This window comes from Apodemus sylvaticus, chromosome 2 (genome assembly GCF_947179515.1).
Source record: "Apodemus sylvaticus chromosome 2, mApoSyl1.1, whole genome shotgun sequence".
Lineage (NCBI taxonomy): Eukaryota > Metazoa > Chordata > Mammalia > Rodentia > Muridae > Apodemus > Apodemus sylvaticus.
Window position 1 is genome coordinate 99,502,212 of NC_067473.1, and position 15,948 is coordinate 99,518,159.

A 15,948-nucleotide genomic window follows, 5' to 3' on the forward strand; every position below is an offset into this window, starting at 1 on the left:
CACAAAGAAATATGAAGACTAGGGATTGGAAGTATGTTAGTTGGAGGGGAAGGTGGTGACAGAAAGAAGAAACAAGGGGAATGATGATTGTCAAAAAGCATGAAATACTTTTTATACATTTGCTTTATGAAACTCAACTTTATATATGTAAATAAAGTTAATGAAATTGACAACTTGAGGGAAATTTTCAAGACTCAAGAAGTGAGGGAGACCTCTCAGAGCTGAGGTAAGCAAAAGCCAAGTACTCTTCTGTAATTTCCAGTGGGAATATAGTCTGACAGAGCATTGATTCAGCTCATGTAGACTCACATTGGAACTTTTCTTTCCAGAATATAGGATAATGAATTTGTCATGTTAAAAACACAGAATCTAAGAGAAATTTTTGAAAAGATTTACTGCTTTACATTGTTTTTACCATAAAGACATTCCAAGTCAAAGGATCTGCTCATTAATTTCCTTTCAAACATTGCAATAGTTAGGCTTAGCAGCTGCAGGCAGAGTGGAAGTATGTAGGTCTATGGATGTGTGGTGCAGGCAGCTGGTTAGCATCTCAGATGAGGTTTGTGTAGGAGGCTGAAGCACTGTGAAATGAGAGCTATAAGGCTGCTAACAGTAATAAACTGCCAGGTCTTCAGCCTGCACACTGCTGATGGTGAGAATGAAATCTGTCCCAGATCCACTTCCTATGATGCGATCAGGGACTCCAGTGAAACGGGTGGATGTCCCATAAATGAGCAGTTTAGGAGACTGCCCTGGATTCTGTTGATACCAGGCTACACCAACACCCACATTCTGACTAGCCTTGCAGTTGATGGTAACCATTTCTCCTATTGATGTGAACAAGGTTTTGTGAGACTGCGTCATCACAATGTCTCCAGCAACACTTGCAATCAGAAATAGATATTGAGTATACACTTATACAAAGTCTTTGTGATATAAATCTTAGAATCCAAACTGCCATTTCTAATGGCATTGCTTGCAAGCTTCCTATAGGAAATAGCTATTTCTCTACAAATGAATTACTTTTAAGATATTATAATATTTTAAATGCCTCACCAGATAGCCAGAGCAACAGGAATATGGACACCTAAGTCTGTGACTTCATCTTGAGGACCTAGCTGCTCTGGGGAATTTCATATCTCAAGGCAAAGACCTGGTTTAAAAATCATAGGTAGCTGGGCTGGCCTCTAGGGATCTATGCAAATCAGTCATCAAATAAGAAAGTAAATTGGCTGGACAGAGCTGTGTGAGAGCATCCAAGTCAAATAAACTGCCAAAAGTACTGTCAGAGACAGGAAGTAATCACTGGGAAGGAAGCCAACATAGAAGCTCAAGGACTAATTTAAAGCTCTGAAACCACAAGTGTGTAGATGCTCTCATTACAGGCTTCCACTAAAAATCAACAGATGAGTTTTACAGAAATAATAGTTTGGTTCATCCTGGTGAAAAAAGAAATATTGTACAAGAACAACAAAATAAACAGGGGAAGTGCAAAGAAGAAAGGAAAGAAAGAAGTGGAAGGGTAAGAAGAGAGAAAAGAAAGAAAAGGATGGAGCAGAAAACAAATATTGAATTGGGTAGGTAAGAGAAATGTAGAGGTCATGTAACCCGTCCAGTGGGTCAGTTATTCCAGGGTTCCGAAGGGGTGCTACCTGAGCATCAAAGGGGGGGGAGAGAAGGAAGGAGGCCAAGCACCAAGAAAGACAAGTCAATCTGGGTTATGTCAAAGCCTCGTTTAATGTTCTGGGGTATACAGGTTTTAAGGCTTTCAGGAGGGGCGTACCCCAAGGCAAGGACAAAGAGGGGCAGAGGTATTCCTGGCATTTACAGCAGGAGATGAGGAGGTTATCTGATGAAGATACCCGGAGTCGGCGGTGTTGACGCAGGCAGGACCATACTGCAGTTATCTCGAAACAATGGCTAAACCAATGCCCATGGGAGAGGCTCTTGTTTGCTTTTCTCAGGGCCTTTGCCCTGTCAGCCAAAGTGAGGGTCTCTAATGGCTTCCCACATTTCCCCCTTTTTCCTTATATTAGAAGTGTAAAGGTTTGGGGGAAATACTGGGCAAGGGGGCCAGACCGATAATGTGTAGCTGTCTCTGTCTTAGGATCGACCTCTCTAATCCCTCAGCCTTACCCGTCGTAGGGTTACCTTGTCATCCTCAAGGCTCCATATCTTAGGTTGATCAGGGGATGGAGGAAGTTGCCCATCTTTAAGACGGCTACCTTGGGTCAACTCCCCCTTCAGATAAGCCCAGGGATGAGTAGGTGGGAGCCAGGCAGAGCCTCATCAAAGGAGCTTATTGAAATCGAGCCTCTCTGTGGCAGGTATTGCAGTTGTTTCTGCCAAGCCGTCTTGTCTTCCAGGTTTCATCGCTTCTGCTGCGTCCAAACGATGATACTGTACCGAGATATAATGCTTGGGTAGGGTGGAATCTATTTGTGATTTAACAAAGTGGGTTAATCGTTGAAAAGCCCAGGGACAAAAGGAGATTAGCAGTAATAACCCCATGAAGGGTCCTAGGATGGAAAGTAGTAGGGTGGAAAGCCACGGGGATGTGGAGAACCAATTTTTATACCAAGACTCCTGTTGTTCTCGTTCTCTTTTGCATTTCTCTAAACTTTCTTTTACTCTCCTCAGACTGTCATCTACCAGTCCTGTCTTGTCTACATAAACACAGCATTCTTTCTTTAAGGCTGTACAAAGTCCTCCTTGCTGTAAGAAGAGTAGATCAAGTCCTCTCCTATTTTGTAATACTACTTCTGATAGGGAGGCAACAGAATCTTTTAAATTAGCTAAACCATCTCTGAGTTCAGCCAGGTCCTTATCAATGGCAGCACTAAGTAAATAGTATTGTTGTCGATTCTGTTGAAAGGTAACAAGGGAGGCAATGCCTGTGGATGTCTTAAAGAAAATAAATGGCAGGCCACATTCTATCTGGGCTACACTTGAAATCTGTAAAATATGGCCTTTTGACACCCTGAAGGGGGCAATCAGCAGTAGCCAATATTTCCCCTTGATCTGTTTATAATTTGTTTAATCTTTAGCTAAATAAAATTGCCATGCAGAGTGATGTTGAGTCCGTAGTTGTCTGTGGTGTCAGCAGTAGTAAGAAGCATCCAAAGGTGTTGAGGGTTGTGGCCATTTTCAATGATCAGCATCTCTCCTTAACCACTCCGGCAGCTAGCATGTTCCTTCAGCATCCTGTAGAAAAAACACAAACATGCCCTCTTCTCTACACTCAGAGAGATCCCTAGCATTAAAATTTAAAAATTTTATGGTATATAGAGATGTGATTCTCCCCTCTTTTATCATAAAAATATTGTAAAGTTCTATGGGCTTGTTCTATAATATCTTATCTTTGCGAATTATGAGGAATCTCAGTAATATGACTAATATTAAATTGTTAATAAGACATCTCAAATGACTGATTATAATAATCAGTTATAAAATTTGTCTTAATCTGATTTGGAACATTTAGTATTAAAAAATAACATATGTAATGACTAATTTTGTATTTTGTTTCTTATGTTAAAGCAGTTATAACTAGAAAGCTTGAAAAGCTGTCAATAGTCATATGTATATTTTTGATTAATTTTTTGAATTGTATTTGTATAAATAATTGTAAAAGCTAAGAATTAGTATCATTAAAAAGAAACAACTTTAAGCAATTGCAAGCCATGAGCTATATATGTATATTATTAATATAAAAATCAAAAGTTTGATTTTCAACATTTTAAAAGAACAGCTACAGCACCCAATTCAATTATCTGTGCTGAAGCAAGGGGACACTCAAAAGAATAAACATGTGATCTAATTATATGAGCTTTATTCCCATAGTAGATGCATTTTTATAGGATGCATGTATAAATCTATAACAATATAAAAACATGTATAGAGGCAAATTTTTAATAATTTATCTTTTAGATAACAATTATTAATTTTGTCAAAAAGGCTTGTCACGTAATAGATTAACAATTAATAATAATCAATTTGATTGCTATTTAAAATAAGGAACAAACATTTTATCATGCTCTTAAAACATTCTTTTAAAAAAATATTTTTATGATTTTATTTTGTAACATTTTATTATTATATCAAATCTTTATTGGAGGATGTCAAACCTTATTTGGAGAGATTTTACATTAATGTTCTCTTTGTTAAGGAATGGAAGTGAACATGTATCATAAACTGTTGACAAAAAGTTATGGTAGCTTTCTCCAAGTTGTGTCTCTCAATATTTATTTTGTACCTATCTTGAGAATATCAGAGGCTTAAATGACAAACTTAAAGCAGTGTCTTAGGCAAAATATTTATCTTAACACCTTTTGAAAATCATTTTCTTAAAAATTTCAAAAGCCCATGTTAAGAGCAAAGCCATTTCTTGAGGAATAACTTTCTAATGAAATTATTTTATTGTTTTTTTTAAAGTTAGCTTATGCTCCTTTAAAGTTAGAAGTGAATGTTTTTATAATTATCAGAATGCAAAGCAAAAAACTACCCTCTATACCTATAATAATTTTGTATGGAGTAGACAGGCCAAATTTTAATGCCTTTATAATTTCTACATAGCCTTATTATCTTTTACAGATCTAAGTGTGAACTTCATTTTGAACCATATCTGTATGAATCTGTTAAAAATGTTCTTTTGGCCAGAAACTCTCTAAGTGAGGCCTGCAAGACAAAACTGTATCTCTCAAGCCTCTGCAGCTTTGAGCAGCTTTGAGGAAGCTCTGAGCTTAGTATTAACTCAAATGTAAAACTCCTGATTTGAGTTTGTTATCTCTTAAGGCTGACCTACACCCACACCCACCGGTCCTGCAAGGAGTAGCCTGTAATCAGACCCTATTGTATGGAGGTCAAATAACAAAAGGAACCTGTAATATGAAAGCATAACTACAATTTGTTGAAAGCAAAACCCAGTTTTAAATAATCTTTTCTCTTTAAAATTAAAGGTAAACACATTTTATATTGTAAAGTTTGTCCATCATCTTGTGTTTGAATGTATGACTTTGTAACTTATTGAAGAGACATTATTTTTAAATCATATTTCTTATAAATCCAATCTCCAGGCCAAGATTCACACAAATCACCATGCTAATTTAGAAGCATCTTAGAGGCCTGTATTTCCTGGGTTGCGTCATGCCACGTGTAGCTAGTTAAGATGGCTCTGACACTGAATCACCAGTTTTAAACTAACCTTTTCTTAATAACACTATACCTTTTAAATCATAACCAATTAATTTATAACTCTATAGTGAAGATATGTAATACATTTATACCTTTAAGATTAATTAAAAATAAAACTGAAGCAATCATACAAATCTCATAAATTTAAACCAAATACATTTTTTTCCAGATGTAATTTCAGGGGAATAAATCACTTTGAACCCAATCATCATCATGATAGAAATTTTTCTAGGAGAATTAACCATTTCTACTTGTCCGGCTGCTGGCTCTTTAAGAAGCAGCTTTTTTTCCAGCTGTCTTTGGCTCCTACCTTAGAATGTGAGGCACCTCAAATTAGCCTCCTCTGTGTAAACTGGAATTGGCAGGACTGCCAGCAAGATAACACCTTTTTACCATTTTTTTTACATAAAACATAAAAACAACCAATCATTCAGCCAAACAAAACAATAGACAACATGAATTGACACACATATAGACAAGTTTTGGTGCACCAAAGATGTACAATAGACAGCGAGGGAACTTGATGTCCCCAAAAGATCCAAATATCTTAACCTGAACTAAGGAGATCTCCAGTAGGTTTCAGAGAGAAAACAAGACGTCTCCCATTTTCTTCTCCTTTCCAGGAGAGTTTTGAAATAGCTTTAACCATTTTTTTTTTGATACCGTGTCATACACATGGAAAAACTGCTTCTCTGTAACCTGCTTTTTCTCTTATTTAAGATTTAACAAAGGGGAAGGAGGATGCCTAGTTGAACACACACACCTGTGGAGAGGGGTGGGAGGAGAGTCCAGGTCTTACATGCTGCCCATGAGCAGTTTTTCTCCGGCCGCCTCAGCAGCAGTCTCTGACTCCTACCTGCATGGGTCTCCCCTGTCCAGCATGCTGGGTATAGGGTAGCGGGCCATGTGTAGGGGATTGTTTTGGCTCTGGCTTTTTCTAGGCATTTGACTTTGAAATAAATCTTGAAGTTAGAGTCACCATTTGTCATTCGTAGCTCCTCTAAGAGAGCTACTTGCTCTCTGCAGCTTTTCTCCTCCAAGTTGGCTTTCTCTCCGGGTGGGTCTCTAAACTTAATGGCATATCAGCAAGGGATGGGTCCCTCAGGAGCGGAGGATAAAGAGAAGTTACAGGAGCAGATTGCGGGGACTCAGACCTGTCTATAACGACCAAGGAAGGTTTTGGAGAGTTCGTTTTAGGGGAAAGCGAGGTCACAGAAGCTGCCCAAGACAAAGGGTGGAGGCAATATTCAGCAGGGTCCTCGTTCGCACTCTGAATGAGCCCCCAGTAACTAAAGAATGTATCAGACATTGGTTCACCTGTACCTGTTTTCAAAATCTTATTAATTTCTTTACCAACCTTATCTCAAGTTAGCGGGTGAATGTCAGGTCCACTTAAAATTAACCAAGGACATTTCTCATGACAAAACAAAAACACTTAATTAAATCCTTTTTCTTAACTCTTATTCCTCTCTCCCTGAATTAATGCTTGATTTCTCCTATGAATCAAGCCTCTTTAGCCTCTTTTTTTCCCCAGTGACAATCGGATGACAATGTTTGGCCACTCACCTGCCCCTCCAGTGATGCACAAGCGATGCGGTCTGTGGGGTCCTTGAATCTTCTTCTCGGGGTTTGTTCTCCGTCGTCCGGTAGTTGACCGTACTTCGGGTCCCTGGTTCGGGCGCCACTGTAACCTGTCCAGCAGGTCAGTTATTCCAGGGTTCCGAAGGGGTTCTACCTGAGGGTCAAAAGGGAGGAGAGAAGGAAGGAGGCCAAGCACCAAGAAAGACAAGTCGGTCTGGGTTATGTCAAAGCCTCGTTTAATGTTCTGGGGTACACAGGTTTTAAGGCTTTCAGGAGGGGCGTACCCCAAGGCAAGGACAAAGAGGGGCAGAGGTATTCCTGGCATTTACGGCAGGAGATGAGGAGGTTATCTGATGAAGATACCCGGAGTCGGCGGTGTTGATGCAGGCAGGACCATACTGCAGTTATCTCGAAACAATGGCTAAACCAATGCCCATGGGAGAGGCTCTTGTTTGCTTTTCTCAGGGCCTTTGCCCTGTCAGCCAAAGTGAGGGCCTCTAATGGCTTCCCACAAGGTCAGTCCCTGCAGCCACCACTACAGGACACACTCAACACCACCTCTCGTCAGCTTCTGCAGCAGTCTGAAATCCCTGTGCTCCTCTGTTTCAGCAGCAGCATGTACATGGGTCAGGCCAACTGTGCCCCTGTGCTGTGAGTGTTTCTGGAGCAAAAAGGAGACAGCATTCAGAGTTCTTGGATAAGTTGGCCATGTGAGGATCTGGCTATAATCTAATTCCATCTCTAAGTTTTCTATAGGCACATTGAGAACAATGAGCAGCTTTACTAAGGAAGAGTTTGACTGCCATATTCTTGATGAAGGCATTATTCACTGCTAAGGACATTCTTGACCAAAAAGATCAGTGAAGTCTCATCCTTTGATGTTAAGGATGCTTTCTATGTTCCAAACCCCTGAGCCATACTACAGAAGCATCTGAGTTGCTAAAGCACTGCCCCATGTTACTGCCCTTTATGCAGTAAAGTGTAACAACAGCAGGGTCACAGTGAGCACCCAAACTGCTATTCCTCAAGATTTGACAGTGCAAGCAAGACTGTAATACAGTTGGTGCAGGGGGTTGGGGTACCTCCAGAGAGGATTATCTATAAAAGTCATTTAAACAAGTGTCTCCAATCAAGAATTCTGCTGGTAACACAGTCCAGATGTTGACTTTTGACAGTAAAATTGAATTGATGAAAGTCATCAGAGCATATCCAAAGGCAAAGTGGGTTTTGTGGATTGCCACTGACAATTCCAAAACTGTCACCTCAGTGACAATTTTGGTGCCACACTCAAAACCAGCAGGCTTATCTTGGAATGAGCAAAAGAGCTAAATGTTGAAATCTTCATGCGGGCAGTGTCAGATGTCCACTGTGTATTTGACATAGGAACAGAAGCTGCTTTCAGCATGTATCTGCTTGATATTGGTGGTGACTTTCCTGGATCTGAAGATACAAAGCTTAAATTTGAAGAGATCACCAGTGTGGTTAACCCAGCTCTGGACAAGTACTTCCCATCATACTCTAGAGGGAGAATCATAGCTGAGCCTGGCAGATAGTATGATCAGCTTTCACACTTACAGTCAACATCATTGCCAAAGAAAACATGTAGAGGGAGCAGAGCAGCTCTATTGGTGAAGATGAGTCAAATGAACAAACCTTCATGTATGAAGTGAATAATGGAGTGTATGGAAAGCCAGGTGAGAAGTATTTCTCATCCAGAATCTGGATGTGATGGCCTTAATCAGATCATTGAGCAGTGCAGTAACATGCCTGAAATGCTTGTGGGTGATTGGGTGCTGTTTGAGAACATGGATATATACACTGTTGCTGCTGTTTCTAATTTCAGTGGGTTCCAGAGGCCAAACATCACGGCCAATATGGCAACTCATGAAGCAGATCCAGAACCATGGCTTCCTACTGGAAATTGAGGTGCAGGATGCTGGCACTCTGCCCATGTCTTGTGCCCAGCAGAGCAGGATGCAACATCACCCTGCAGTCTGTGCTTATGCTAGTGTCAATTTATAGATGCCACTCTTGTAGCACTTGCCTGCAAGTATAGCTTGCTTTAAGGCATTTGATGAGACCATTTAACTTAATTACTGATACTTTGGAATGTCTTTGTGAGAGTAGGGTTGACACCAATGCAGTATGGTAGGCTAGAAGATGGGGATCACACTTAATGTGTTTCTGTTGAAACTTTAAATATTTGTTGAATATGGATTTTTATTCACTTTGCAGGCAGGATATTAACATATGCCCTCAGCTACTCAGCAAGCATTTGTAGTTTGTATATTGGCAGAATGGGCCAACAGCTTCTATTGTAACCCATTTTGAAAATGAAGTAGCCTGAAATAATTGGGCATTGGGGAAAGTTTGCAGGTATCCCTTAAAGAAGACACAAACTTCTGCACAAGCTTCTGCATCACAGAAGTGAATCTACCCCAGTACAGCAAGCAGAGAGGTGGATAGCACAGGTCTATGCCCCTCCTCTCTCTCTCTCTCTCTCTCTCTCTCTCTCTCTCTCTCTCTCTCTCTCTCTCTCTCTCTCTCTCTCTCTCTCTCTCTCCAGCATCAGTCTGCTTAGTGTGCAGTTGGCTGTAAACTTCGGTGCCAACTGTCTGTTTTTAAGGAATGTCATATACCTAGTGACTTATTGGGCTCCCAGTGTGTATCTCCATCTACAAATGTTGAAAATCCAGCCCTCGAACCCAAAGTCTGCCTGTCTCTCAGGAGGTTCACCCTAACCAGGAGTAGAGGATGTCTGCCCAAACCAGGAACACAGTAGGCATGCTCTAACCATGGACAGAGGAGGCACTCCCTAATAAGAGAGCACTGCATGCCACCAAGGAGGCATATACTAACCCAGGTCATAGAGCTCTATATAGCTCCAGTCAGACATGTTCAGGCAAGTTAACACCAGAAAGAAACAGATGACCAGAGGCAAGCACAAAGACATAAGCAACAGAAGACAATGCAATTCAGCATTATCAGAACCCAGTTCTCCCACCACAGCAAGCCCTGGATACCCTAACAAACCTGAAAAATGAGAATGTGACCTAAAATCCCATCTTGTGAAAATGATAGAGGCCTTTAAAGAGGATACAAATAACTCCATTAAATAAATACAGCAAAACACAGGCAAACAGGTAGAAGCTCTTAAAGAGGAAACAAATCCCTTAAGGACATATAAGAAAACGCAATCAAGCCGGTTCAGGAATTGAACCAAATGGAGAACTAAAAATGGAGATGGAAACAATAAAAGAGGGGCTAGAGTGATGGCTCAGTGGTTAAGAACACTGATTGCTCATGTGAAGATCCTGAGTTCAAATCCCAGCACCCATATGGTGGCTCACAATCATCCTAATGAGACCTGATGCCCTCTGCTGGTGCATCTGAAGACAGCTACAGTATATTCACATATAAAAAAAGTAAATCTTAAAAAAAGTTAAATAAAAACAGGAACAGAGGAGACAGAAAACATGGGAAAGAGGTCATATCTACATATAGTGGTTGAAAGGTATTTGTTGGTTGGTTTGTTTGTTTTTGCATAGTTTTCTCTTGTTTTCTATACTTACCGAATGTTGTTTAATCTTTTTTGTAATTATACTGCAGATTTTATTCCCCTTCCTCTCCATCCTCCGAATGTTCCCCATCGCATACCTCTACCCCACCCCGTCCAGATCACTAAACTCCCTGGGGCTGCCAGTCTTTTGAGTGTAAGGTGCATCTTCTCTGACTGAACCCAGACCTGGCAGTCCTCTACTGTATATGTGTTGGGGGCATCATGTCAAATGGTGTATGCTGCCTGGTTTGTGGCTCATTGTCTTAGAGATCTTGGGGGTCCATGTTAGTTGAGACGGCTGGTCCACCTACAGGGTCAGCTCCTCCTCAACTTCTTCCAGATTTCCTAATAAAACACAGGGGTCAGAAGCATCTGTCCATTGGTTGGTGCAAATATCTGCTTCTGACTCTTTCAGGTTTTATTGGATCTTTTGGAGGGCAGTCATGATTTTTATGAATGCCTCATAACCTCAGTAATAGTGTCAGAACTTGGGGCCTCCCCATGAGCTGGATCCCACTTTGGACCTGTTTTTTGACCTCCTTTTCCTCAGGCTCCTCTCCATTTCTAGCTCTGTAGTTTGTTCAGACAGGAACAATTATGTTCCTCTCCTGATGCCTTTTCTTTCTGCGTGTGGTTGGTTCTATAAGTTTCCTCTCCCTACTGTAGGGCATTTTGTCTAAGGTCCCTCCATTTGAGTCCTGAGTATTTTATCTCCCAGATGTCTGGTACATTCTGGATAGTCCCTCTATCTCCTACCTCCTGGGGTTACATGTTGCCATTCCTTCTGCTGGCCCTCAGGGCTTCAGTTCTTTTACCCCAGCCAATAATGGATCATGTTCCCCTATTCCCCCCATCCCCTTTCCCATCTGTCCCTTCCCCCACAGCATTGAGCTGGACTTCTCAGCCCATTCCATTCAACCTGCAACATTCCTGGCTGGCAGCCCCAGCCTTCCACTGGCCTTTGTTCTGCTGAGAACAATACAGCTGTTTTCACTTTGACAACCAAGGCTGCCTCAGGGCAGTCTCACCTGGAGACCAGCGGAGACCTGTGAGACTTGAAGCAGGTGACCCACTGAGAAGAGGAACCAAGGAGTTCTCAGCCTTCTTGTTGGGGGGAGGGCAGGGTTGTTTTCTAAGGCTATATATATTGACTAAATATTAGTAAAAATCAGTCTCGATCTGCAATGTCGTCCTGACTCAATTCTCTTTCGTCGCCTTCCCTTTATCCCCAGAATTCTCTTCCAGGTCTCCAGTTCACATGTGGCCGCGGGCGGCTACACCCATCCAGGTCCCTCCCTCCATCCTCTATTGTAACTGCTTTCTTCCCCCAAGTGGGATTGAGGCATCCCCACTTGAGCCCTTCAGCTTGCTGACATTTTTGAGTTCTGTGCCCTGTGTCTTGGGTTTTCTGTACTTTTTTTTTTTACTCTTTTCACTTACTAGTGAGTATATACCATGTATCTCATTTTGGGTCTGAATTATCTAACTTGGGAAGATATTTTCTAGTTTCATCCATTTTCCTGCAAAACTCAGGAAGTTTTGCTTTAACCAACAGAACACAAGAGATAGATAAGAGAAACCCAGGCATAGAAAATACCATAGAAGATATTGTCACAGCAGTCAAAGAAAATACAAATCCTAAAAAGCTCCTAACACAAAGCATCCAGGAAACTTAGGACTCAATAAAATGATCAAACCTAAGAATAATAGAAATACGATAGAGTGAAGATTCACAGGTTACAGAGCCAGAAAGCATCTTTAGCAAAATCATAGAAGAAACTGTCCATAACCTAAAGAGATGTATCATAATGTATAAGCCTACAGAACACCAAGTAAAGAAGAAAATCCTGTAACATAATAATCAAAACACTAAATGTACAGAACAAAGAAAGAATGCTAAAAGCTTTAAGGGAAAAAGGCTAAGTATCATAAGGAAGGCCTGTCAAAATTACACCAGATTCCTCAACATAGAATCTAAAAGCCAGAGGATCGTGAACAGATGTCATACAGACCCAAAGAGAACACAAATGCCAGCTCATGTTATTATACCCACCTTTCAACCACGATACATGGAGAAAACAAGATATTCCATGATAAAACCAAATTAAAAAAAATCTTTCTACTAACCCAACCCTAGAGTATTTTTGCATCGATGTTCAAAAGAGAAATTGGTCTAAGGTTTTCTTTTTTTTGTTGGGTCTTTGTGTGGGTTTGGTATCAGCAAAATTGTGGCTTTATGGAATGAGTTGGGTAATGTTCCTTCTGTTTCTATTTTGTGCAATAATTTGAAGAGTATTGGCATTAGTTCTCTTTTGAATGTCTGATTGAATTCTACACTGAAGCCATTTGTTCCTGTGCTTCTTTTTGGTTGGGAGACTGTCAATGACCACTTTTATTTCTTTAGGGGTTATGGGACCATTTCAATGGTCTATCTGATCCTCATTACAGGCTTTCATTAAAAATCAACAGAATCAATGGTCTATCTGATCCTGGTGTGCACCTCGAAGCAGACTGGGAGCAAACAGCTTGCTCCAGCACTGAGCTTAGGTTCCAGTCCTGTGGGCTCTGGCAGGAGCCTTCAGATCTCCGCTCTTGGATCCAGAACAGCATGGGCTGCAACTACACATCTCTAGGTCCTGCAAGAGGCAAGACGGGCATCCAGGAGGCCGGCTGGGAGGAGTCAGTGTGCTCTGGTGAGTTCAGCAGGCCCTGCAGGAGCCTTCAGGTGTCTGCTTCGGGATCTGAACAGCCTGGGCCACAGCACCCTGTCTCCAGGCAGTGTAGGAGGTCAGCTGTGCACCAGAGGCCACCTGGGAAGAGGCAGCTTGCACTGGTGAGTCCAGCATTGACAAGACCAACTAACACCAGTGAGAACTAGATGGCAAAAGGCAAATGCAGGAATGTCACTAACAGAAATCAAGGCAATATGGCAGCATTTGAACCCAATTCTCCTTTAACAGCATGTCCTGGATACCCCATCACACCAGTAAAACAAGATTTGGATTTAAAATCACTGGTCATGGTGCTGGTACAGTAACACATGAAGGACATACTTAAAGAAATTCAGGAGAAAATGGATCAAAAGTTAGAAGTCCTTGCAAGGGAAACACAAAAATCATTGAAAGAAATTCAAGAGAATACAAAAGCCAATAAGGAGGAAACGTAAAAATCACTTAAAGAAATACATGAGAAATTGGTCAACAGGCTGAGGTCATGAAAGAGGAAACACAAAAATCTCTTAAAGAAGTACAGGAAAGCACAAACAAGCAAGTGAAGGAGCTAAGCAAAACCATCCAGGATCTAAAATCGGAAGTAGAAACAACTAAGAAAACTTATAGGGAGACAACGTTGGAGATAGAAAACCTTGGGAAGAAATCAGGGGACATAGATTCAAATATCAACAACAGAATACAAGAGATAGAAGAATCTCAGATGCTGAAGATACCATAGAAACCATGGACTCAACAGTTAAAGAAAATGCAAAATGCAAAAAGCTTGTAACCCAAAATATCCAGGAAATCCAGGATACAATGAGAAGACCAAACCTAAGGATTATAGGCATAGATGAGAGTGAAGATTTACAACTTAAAGGGCCAGCAAATATCTTCAATAAAATTATGGAAGAAAACTTCCCAAACCTAAAGAGAGAGATGCCAATGAATATACAAGAAGCATACAGAACTCCAAACAGACTGGACCAGAACAGAAATACCTCCCGTCACATAATAATCAAAACACCAAATGTACTAAACAAAGAAAGAATATTAAAGGCAGTAAGAGAAAAAGGCCATGTAACAAATAAAGGAAGACCTATCAGAATCACAGCAGACTTTTCACCTGAGACTTTGAAAGCTAGAAGATCCTGGGCAGATCTCATGCAGACTCTAAGAGAACACAAATGCCAGCCAAAACTACTATACCAAGCAAAACTTTCAATCACCATAGATGGAAAAACTAATATATTCCATGACCAAACCAAGTTTACCCAATATCTATCCACAAACCCAGACCTACAAAGGATAATAGGAAGAAAACACTAATACAAGGAGGGAAACTTCACCCTGGCAAAAGCAAGATAGTAACCTTCTCTCATCAAACCCAAAAGAAGTTAACCAATCAAATTTAAAAAATAACATCAAAAATGACAGAAATAACAATCACTATTCCTTAATACCTCTTAACATCAATGGACCCAATGCCCCAATAAAAAGATATAGACTAACCGACTGGATACGTAATCAGGACCCTACATTTTGCTGCATACAGGAAACATACCTCAGGGTCAAAGAGAAACACTACCTTAGAGTGAAAGGCTGGAAGACAATTTTACAAGCAAATGGTTTCAGGAAACAAGCTGGAGTAGCCATTCTATATCAGATAAAATTGACATTCAACCCAAAGTCATCAAAAGAGACTCTGAGGGACACTTCTTGCTGGTCAAAGGAAAAATACAACAAGAAGAACTCTCAATCCTGAACATCTATGCTCCGAATGCAAGGGCAACCTCATTCATAAAAGAAGCTTTATTAAAGCTCAAAGCACACATTGCACCTAACACAATAATTGTGGATCAGGAAAGCAGAAACTGACCAGGGACACAATGAAACTAATTGAAGTTTTGGAAGAATTAGATTTAACAGATATATACAGAACATTCTATCCTAAAGCAAAAGAATATACCTTTTCCTCAGCACCTCATGGTACCTTCTCCAAAATCGACGATATAATTAGTAACAAGACATTGAATCTGTATATTGCTTTTGGCAAAATGGCCATTTTAACTATATTGATTCTACCGATCCATGAGCATGGGAGGTTTTCCCATTTTTTAAGGTCTTCTTCCATTTCCTTCTTCAGAGTCTTGAAGTTCTTGTCATACAGATCTTTCACATGTTTGGTAAGAGTCACCCCAAGATACTTTATACTGTTTGTGGCTATTGTGAAGGGGGTCATTTCCCTAATTTCTTTCTCAGCCTGCTTATCCTTTGAGTATAGGAAGGCCACTGATTTGCTTCCCAACTCAATTCTTCACAGAGTTAGAAAGAGCAATTATCAAATCCATCTGGAACAACTAAAAACCCAGGATAGCTAAAACTATTCTCAGCAACAAAAGAAAATCTGGGGGAATCAGTATCCCTGACCTCAAGCAATACTACAGAGCAATAGTGTTAAAAACTGCATGGTATTGGTACAGTGACAGGCAGGAGGATCAATGGAACAGGATTGAAGATCCAGAAATGAACCCACACACCTATGGCCACTTGATCCTCGACAAAGAGGCTGAAAACATCCAATGGAAAAAAGATAGCCTTTTCAACAAATGGTGCTGGTTCAACTGGAGGTCAGCATGCAGAAGAATGCGAATTGATCCATCCTTGTCTACTTGTACTAAGCTCAACTCCAAATGGATCAAGGACCTCCACATAAAGCCAGACACTCTGAAGCTACTAGAAAAGAAACTGGGGAAGACCCTTGAGGACATCGGTACAGGGAGAAAGTTTCTGAACAGAACACCAATAGCGTATGCTCTAAGAGCAAGAATTGACAAATGGGACCTCATAAAATTACAACGTTTCTGTAAGGCAAAGGACACCATCAAGAGGACAAATCGGCAACCA

The 15,948-nt window shown here is 40.7% G+C and overlaps 1 pseudogene and 1 gene segment (V, D, J or C); one reads left to right on the forward strand and one right to left on the reverse strand.

Moving 5' to 3' along the window:
- The window catches only part of LOC127678018 (immunoglobulin kappa variable 4-1-like), a 479,901-nt gene that overhangs the window by 454,994 nt on the left and 8,959 nt on the right, over window positions 1-15,948 (reverse strand).
- Window positions 7,542-8,793, forward strand: LOC127677131 (ornithine decarboxylase-like; annotated as a pseudogene).